We start from the raw sequence: 7,925 nt of genomic DNA, 5'->3' as shown, positions 1-7,925 counted from the left end.
GGCACTGTGCTTGCCCCCTAAGGCCACTATAGATGGTTTCCTAAGAGTGTGATCCTAAATGCATTTAGATGGGACACTCCTGCAGATTGCAGCATTTTCTAGCCAGCAAGAGGAATGTTGGGAGTTGTATGCATTTTCTGTCTAAACATGCATAGAACTACACTGTAAGTCATTCATGTTGTGGAGGACTCTGAACAAATGTGGCCACGCTATCTTTCCTGAGAATACACACTTTTTGACTGCCATTATTTATCAGGGAAAGTGTCTGTCTCTAGTAAATCACCGTTACTGGGAATGGAAGTCTCACTCAAGAAGAAGGGAGGCCCCACCACAGGTGATGAGGCTGTTGGTAGTAACCTATTATAATCCAGAGTACAGACTAGCTTATTATACCAGAAGCACAATAAAAGAACTCAGAATATGTACAGAATCAGTATCTCAAGCAAACAATCTCATCTGCACATTATACATGTTGGGCTTTTTTACATGATTCATTTATTATGCACCTATCATTCTCTGTTCATAGTTGTTTATGGATGTTTTAGATGACCCTCTACTTTTGCTTCTGTGTCCAACCAGCACTTTCAGGAAACTTTTTTAGAGCAGGAAAAATTAGGCTTTTAACTGGGAATATGAAAGAAACCACTTCTTTCCTTGTTGATTTGTGCTATCCCAGTATGCCACAGTGCCATCTAAAGATTATATAATAGAAAAGCAGGAACAGAAATGTTCTTCATATTGATCTCTTTTCTGTAACAAAACCATTTAACAGCTTTGTACAGAAATATTCCAAGTCACAAAATAACATGCGCATATCTATGATCAAGAAGAAGACAAGCTTATAATTTGTATTAACCCTAATACAAATAAAAGGTTAAATACTGGGACTGTACAATAATAATAACTAGATAGGCTAGATTGACCTTTTAAACTAATTAGACAGGCTTGGTTGTCCTGCCTCATGGAGAGTGTTTTTAAAGATTTGATACAGGGACTGACCTTTACAATTTTCTGCTTGTGGGTGTTCCATAACCTGTGTTCAGTATACTTTAAAGAACAAAGAGTCTTGAGACATCATAAAGACTGGAAATCTATTATGGCATGCATTTAAAATTATGCCACAATAAATGTGTTAGCCTGTATTGTGCCATACAGTTCTTTGTTGGTTTTGCTACAACAGATTTGACATTACTTTATACAGTAGGACATTATCCTCCAGGTCAATTGTCAATGTCCATCTTTTAAAACATGGGCAATCTTTTTATTTCTTCTCTTTATCTTTCTTATCTAATTATGTAAAAGCTTCCATATAAAATAAAGATCTTTGGTTTAATGTCATTTATAACTTTCTGCCTGTTGCTTTTTCAGTGTTCTTATTCGGATTGCACTGATTCTCAGACAAAGCAACAATGTTAATCAAAAAGTAGTTCAAGTTGGATGGGGCAGAAGAAAATCTGGCTCAACCATCCCACTTCTTTCTCCCCAACTGGCGGAAGCATGCCAAGGGAGGAAGATGTAAAAAATCTTTAAAGACTTATATGTGCCTCTGAGCCTCTTGATGACATCTTCATGTTTAGATTGATATTAGCCGAGATTCTGGTTAATCACTCAACACACAGTGAAAGGCTTTGTTGAAAGGATGCTGCCAAACTATTTCACCACAATACTTTGCAAATCACAGTCATGCAAACATAGGCCGTATGGGATATATTACAGAGCTTTACAGTGGAACATCTTGTTATTTATGTTAAACTCTGTAGCTGCCAGTTGATTTTTTTTTTAATTTGGAAAAAGATACCCAGCATTTCATTCCGACTTAACAGGGTCCAAAATGAAATGGTTGAGAGTTGATTCTGTATTTTTAGTATTCTCCTGCCACCCACTCCTACCCATGGATACCATGCTAATCAGCTCAGAAGGCAATAGTGTTCAGTTTCAGCTACTCTGTTATTATCCATTATGTGGCCAGTAGGAATAGCAGGAGACTAGGAACCAAATCTCCTCTCCTCTTTTTGCAATTTTGGTAAGAATTCTAAGGCTCTGTAGCCAAGAAAGGTAATAACATTTGGCTCTATTTGCCTAAATGTAGAGGAGGGTGAGCTCTAATGTGGCAATCCTGCCATTCGAAGGGCTATTTTCATCACAGCCCTTTGCAGTAGGGAATGTAGTATGTGGAGAGCTAGTGACCATGTCATGCTTGAACAAACCAAGGAATACTGAAGGAGGCCCTTGGCATCAGCTCCTCATTGCTCCGCTGATCTTCCTTCCAGTAATACCCCTTTTCTGCATTGCAGACTCTGCAGGACTCTGGCAGTTTGCATTTGCAATAGTCTCTTCCAATACTCTCTGGTTCTCATGGCTCCTCCTGCAATTCCCAAAGTTCTGAATACTCATGTAACTATTGGAAACTAAGTGTTGACATGGTGCTGGCAAGTCTGGATTTTCAGATTTCCCTCCTCTGAAAGAAAACCCATTTTGCATTATGTATCATCTAGTCTGGCTCCAAGTGGATTTGCCTGTAATTGTGTTTACCCTTAACTTTCAAGGACACATCAGTTCTAGAGATTGGGTCAAAGAGCTATTGTGACTCTCCCCTTTGCACCTTGAGGACTGCTCTGATGAATGTATTCCTGTATTCAAAAGATGTTGCAAGGGAACTTTCCTAACATTCTTCCAGTTTCTGACCCCTCATCTCCCAAATGTGTCTTATATGTAGGGGTTAAGATAAAGGGATATACAGTGGTACCTCAGTTCACGAACTTAATTCGTTCCACGATTCTGGTTGTGAACCGAATTGGTCGTGAACTGAGTCAAATTTCCCCATAAGGTTCAGTGTAAATAAGGTTACTCCGTTCTGAACCATATGTAATTTTTTTAACCACAAAAATATGAAACAAAGACAGTACAGTATGAAGAGAGAAAACACTAACCTTCCTTGAGGTGACTTCTGACGTGGAGGACAGGAAGGTGGGTATGGAGGAGGTTATTGTCTGGAGGGGGAGTCTGCGACCCCGCTCTCGACTATAGGAAGTGGCGGCCACATGTCAGAGTGGGGAAGATGGCCATATTTGTGTTCATGCGAATGCAGACATGGCAATCTTCCCCGCACTGTGACCACATGTCAGGGCGTATTTGAGCGGGGAAGATGGCCGCGTTCATGTTCGTGTGGGGAAGATGGCCACGATAGTGTTTGTCATCCAATGTGGAGTTCACAAAGAGAAGTAAAATTTTGCCGAACTTTCTGTTCACGAACCGAATTGTTCATGAACAGAAGCGTTCATGAACCGAGGTGTTACTGTATTAAGGGGTTTCTTGTTTTGGTTTTCTTTTGGTTTTGTTTTTTAAGCTATAGGTTCATGACTGTGAACCCTACCAACTGCTTCTAATTCAACTGCTTCTAATTCAAAGTGAGAAGGATGGTCAGGCTGCAATTGTTCAGCTGTTAGTTAGGGCATGAGGAATGGATAACAAAACAATAGGAGTGGCACAGTTTTGACTTGCAGAATTATTTGAATTACTGGGAAGTTAATATGCTGGCCCTATCAACCCAGAACATTTATAACTATGTTGGAAACATGCTCTCTGATTATGTGAAATGAAGTTGTGTTATGCTGTGCTGCATTTGCTTTTGTCTATAGCCTAACTCATACTGGAGAATAATATAGATCAAGCCCCTGAGATTTAGGTTACACCCCAGCTGCTGTTGGAATATGACAGAACAGAACCCAAAAAAAAAGGTGCAAACGGAAGGTTAGTCTGTTCCCTGAGTTGTTAAAGCACTTAGTTGGCACAAAAGCAAAGGTCACTCAGGATGCATCCGGAGTCTTGGGTACAAACCGTGGTTACAAGGGCGGGGGAATATTGCTCAGTTTAGTTGGAGCCCAATTAACTTTCCCTTTAGCCTAGGCTTCTTGTGCATAAAAGGACTAGCACGCTCAGTATCTTTTCTAGTAGTAGTACTTCCAGTCTGTTACAAGCCTGGGCTGATTTGCTGTTGTTTTATATTTCTGGCTCTTAGCTAAGGGGAAAGTTTGTTTATGACTTGAGTTTGCCAATCCATTTATTTTCTGTAGTCAGCCTGTTTTATACAGCCCCTTTTGTTAACACCTTCATGGGTGGGTCTGACAGAAGCAAATTTTGCAGTGTGAGGAGGGGTAGAAGAAAAAGACTGATTTGGGAGACTGTCAGAGGTGACTTCCACGGCACTGGGGAACTGGACTGATGCTGCCTGGAGGCATGAAAGTTTGCTTCCCATGAACTGAGACTGTAAATGAGCAGTTCATTATAACAAGCACCGTATACCTCCAGTACTCTCTCTTACAAGAACTTACAAGATACTGACCCAGTAAAAAGCTGCTCTGGAACTTTGCAAAGTTGAGGATTGTGTGAAAAAAGTGTTGACTTTCTTCATCAGGTTTCTTCTCTCAAGAAGAAGGCAATTTGGATATGACAATGCAGGTATGATGTGTTTAGGAGAGCAAACCCTAAAACCTGTAAGAGAATTCTCTAGGGAAATTACCATGAGATTAAATGGCTTGCAGAATGTTATAGTTTGTTTATGTTTGCAGAAAAACAAAACATGCCGCCAAAATGTTCCCATTAGGCTATCAAGCTCATTATCTCCCAACCTAATCTCCTTCACCGAGTTGTTAGGACAAAAATGGGGAGATCTTCCCTGCTAGACTGCTGTCCCAAAGGGGTTCAAGGAAGGGTGGGCTTTAAATGGAGGAGTAAATCCTCATGACGCTACCATCTTCTCCTTCTAAAATTGCAAACAGATTTCCTAGTTGCGTACCTGTTTTTATAAGGGATTTTCTCCCTGTTTTTCCAAGAAAGCAGCCTCCCTGTTAGTCATGATGCATGAATGTGAGCCAAGCTGGAAGAAAGGCAAAAATCAACTCATAAAAATAGGCAATTCCTTCCTGTAATTTATAATTCTTCAAGTCATCTGAGGAAAAAATAGAAATGGAAATGATTTCCAAATGGGTAAATGGCAATACCCCAATGAAAAGGCTGCATGGGGCCATTTGAATGTAAAGCTGGATCTAAAACATGCTAATCTATGCATTGTTTGCTTAAGAAATAGAACACTCCTTACAGTTCTGTTCTACCTATTTATTCTGTTATGCTTCTCTTCACACAGGTCAAGTTTGCTCTTTTTAGGTTTTTAAAGGGCTTTTAGAAAACAGCAAGGATCTGAGGCTGACAATGCTAATCAGGGAATGAGGACTTTGATCCAGGGAAGCCCAGTGGAGATTCAAGTCGAAACTGAGCCGTCTCCAAAATACAGCAATGCAGAATTCCAAAAAGACAAAAATGTGAATTGCCATTGGATAAAAGGCTGGATTCAGATTTTCCACTGCTGGTAAGAACATTTGGATCATGTGCTTTAGGTTTGGTATTTCCATTTGGAATAAACACTCAAATAAAAAGCAATGCCATCTGCTGACTTTATGGACTATCAGCTCTTGATGCACGGTTTAGTCATAGCTTCAGATGCAATGCCAGCAAGTACCAAATAGGTAGCAGATTGTACACAGTTTATATCATAACACCTATTATAGGCAGTAGCTGTACTACAGAAACTTAGAACAATATTTCTAAGTTAGAGAACAGCCTTATTCAACCTGGGGTGCTCCAGATCTGTTGTTGTTGTTGTTTTTAGTCACAAAGTCATGTCCGACCCATTGTGACCCCATGGACAACATTCCTCCAGGCCTTCCTGTCCTCCACCATCCCCCGGAGTCCACTTAAGCTCACACCAACTGCTTCAGTGACTCCATCTAGCCACCTCATTCTCTGCCTGCCTCTTCTTCTTTTGCCATCTATTGTTCCCAGCATTAGGCTCTTTTCCAGTGAGTCCTTCCTTCTCATTAGGTGGCCAAAGTATTTGAGTTTCATCTTCAGTATATGGCCTTCTAAAGAACAGTCAGAGTTGATCTCCTCTAGGACTGACCAGTTTGATCACCATGCAGTCCAAGGGATTCGCAGGAGTCTTCTCCAGCACCACAATTCAAAGGTCTCAATTCTTTGGCGCTCAGCCTTCCTTATGGTCCAACTTTCACAACCATACATTGCAACTGGGAAAACCATAGCCTTGACTGTACACACTTTTGTTGGCAGGGTGATGTCTCTGCTTTTTAGTATGCTGTCTAGATTTGCCATAGCTTTCCTCCCAAGGAGCAGACATCTTTTAATTTCTTGGCTGCAATCCTCATCTGCGGTGATCTCGGAGCCTAGGGAAATAAAATCTGTCACTACCTCCATTTCTACCCCATCCATTTGCCAGGAAGTGAGAGGACCGGATGCCATGATCTTAGTTTTCTTAATGTTGAATTTCAAGCCAACTTTTGCGCTCTCCTCCTTCACCTGCATCAAGAGACTCTTTAGTTCCTCTTTACTTTCTGCCATGAGAGTGGTATCATCTGCATATTTGAGGTTGATAGCTCTCCCAACAATCTTAATTCCAACTTGTGATTCATCTAGCCCCGCCTTTCTCATGATGTGCCCCGCATATAAGTTGAATAGGCAGGGTGACAGCCTTGCCGAACTCCTTTCTCAGTTTTGAACCAATTAATGGTTCCATGCCCAGTTCTCATTGTTGCTTCTTGATCTGCATATAGGCTTTAGCATAGTCAATGAAGCAGAAGTAGATGTTTTTCTGGAACTCCCTAGATTTTCCATGATCCAGCCTATGTTGGCAATTTGATCTCTAGTTGCTCTGCCTCTTCAAAATCTCACCTGTACTTCTGGTAGTTCTCGGTCCACGTACTGCTGGAGCCTAGCTTGTAGGATTTTGAGCATAACTTCGTTAGCATGTGAAATGAGTGCAGTAGTTTGAACATTCTTTGTCATTGCCCTTCTTTGGAATTGGAATGTAAACTGACCTTTTCCAATCCTGTGGCCACTGCTGAGTTTTCCAAATTTGCTGGCATATTGAGTGTAGCACTTTTATTGCATCTCTTTTAGGATTTTGAATAGCTCAGCTGGAATACTGTCGCCTCCACTAGCTTTGTTGTTGCTCAGACTTCCTAAGGCCCATTTGACTTCACATTCCAGGATGTCTGGCTCGAGGTCAGTGACCACCCCATTGTGGTTATCAGGGACATTAAGCTCTTTCTTGTATAGTTCTTCTGTGTAATCTTGCCACCTCTTCCTAATCTCTTCTGCCTCTGTTAGGTCTCGGCCATTTTGGTAGTTTATCATGCCCATCTTTGCATGAAACATTCCCTTCATATCTCCAATTTTCTTGAAGAGATCTCTGGTCCTCCCTATTCTATTGTTTTCTTCTATTTCTTTGCACTGTTCATTTAAGAAGCATTCTTATCTCTTCTAGCTACTCTCTGGAATTCTGCATTCAATTGGGTGTATCTTTCTCTTTCTTCCTTGCCTTTCACTTCCCTTCTTTCCTCAGCTATCTGTAAAGCTTCCTCAGACAGCCATTTTGCTTTCTTGCATTTCTTTTTCTTTGGGATGGCTTTAGTTGCTACCTCTTGTACAACATTGCAAACCTCCGTCCATAGTTCTTCAGGCACTCTGTCTATCAGATCTAATTCCTTAAATCTACTTGTCACCTCTACTGTATATTCATCAGGGACATGATTTAGGTCATACCTGAGTGGCCTAGTGCTTTTCCCTACTTTCTTCAATTGAAGCCTAAATTTTGCAACAAGAAGCTCATGATCTGAGCCACAGTCAGCTCCTGGTCTTGTTTTTACTGACTGTATAGAGCTTCTCCATCTTTGGCTGCAGAGCACATAGTCAATCTGTTTTCTGTGTTGACCATCTGGTGATGTCCATGTGTAGAGTTGTCTCTTGGGTTGTTGGAAAAGAGTGTTTGCTATGACCATCGTATTCTCTTGACAAAATTCTACCAGCCTGTGCCCTGCTTCATTTTGTACTCCAATGCCAAACTTGCCTGTTAT

The 7,925-nt window shown here is 41.0% G+C and overlaps 1 protein-coding gene across 1 annotated transcript in view; it reads left to right on the top strand.

Moving 5' to 3' along the window:
* The first annotated feature begins 4,180 nt into the window (after nucleotides 1–4,180).
* SEL1L3 (SEL1L family member 3) overlaps nucleotides 4,181–7,925 on the top strand; it is a 69,822-nt gene continuing 66,077 nt past the window's right edge. The window contains exons 1-2 of the mRNA XM_044418121.1: nucleotides 4,181–4,458; nucleotides 5,144–5,365. The gene's annotated coding sequence lies outside the window, so the exon portion shown is untranslated. The remainder of the gene's footprint in view (nucleotides 4,459–5,143; nucleotides 5,366–7,925) is intronic.

Source organism: Varanus komodoensis, unplaced genomic scaffold, assembly GCF_004798865.1.
Source record: "Varanus komodoensis strain SLA01 unplaced genomic scaffold, ASM479886v1 scaffold9, whole genome shotgun sequence".
NCBI classification, from domain to species: domain Eukaryota; kingdom Metazoa; phylum Chordata; class Lepidosauria; order Squamata; family Varanidae; genus Varanus; species Varanus komodoensis.
This window is presented reverse-complemented; position numbering and strand designations above follow the sequence as displayed.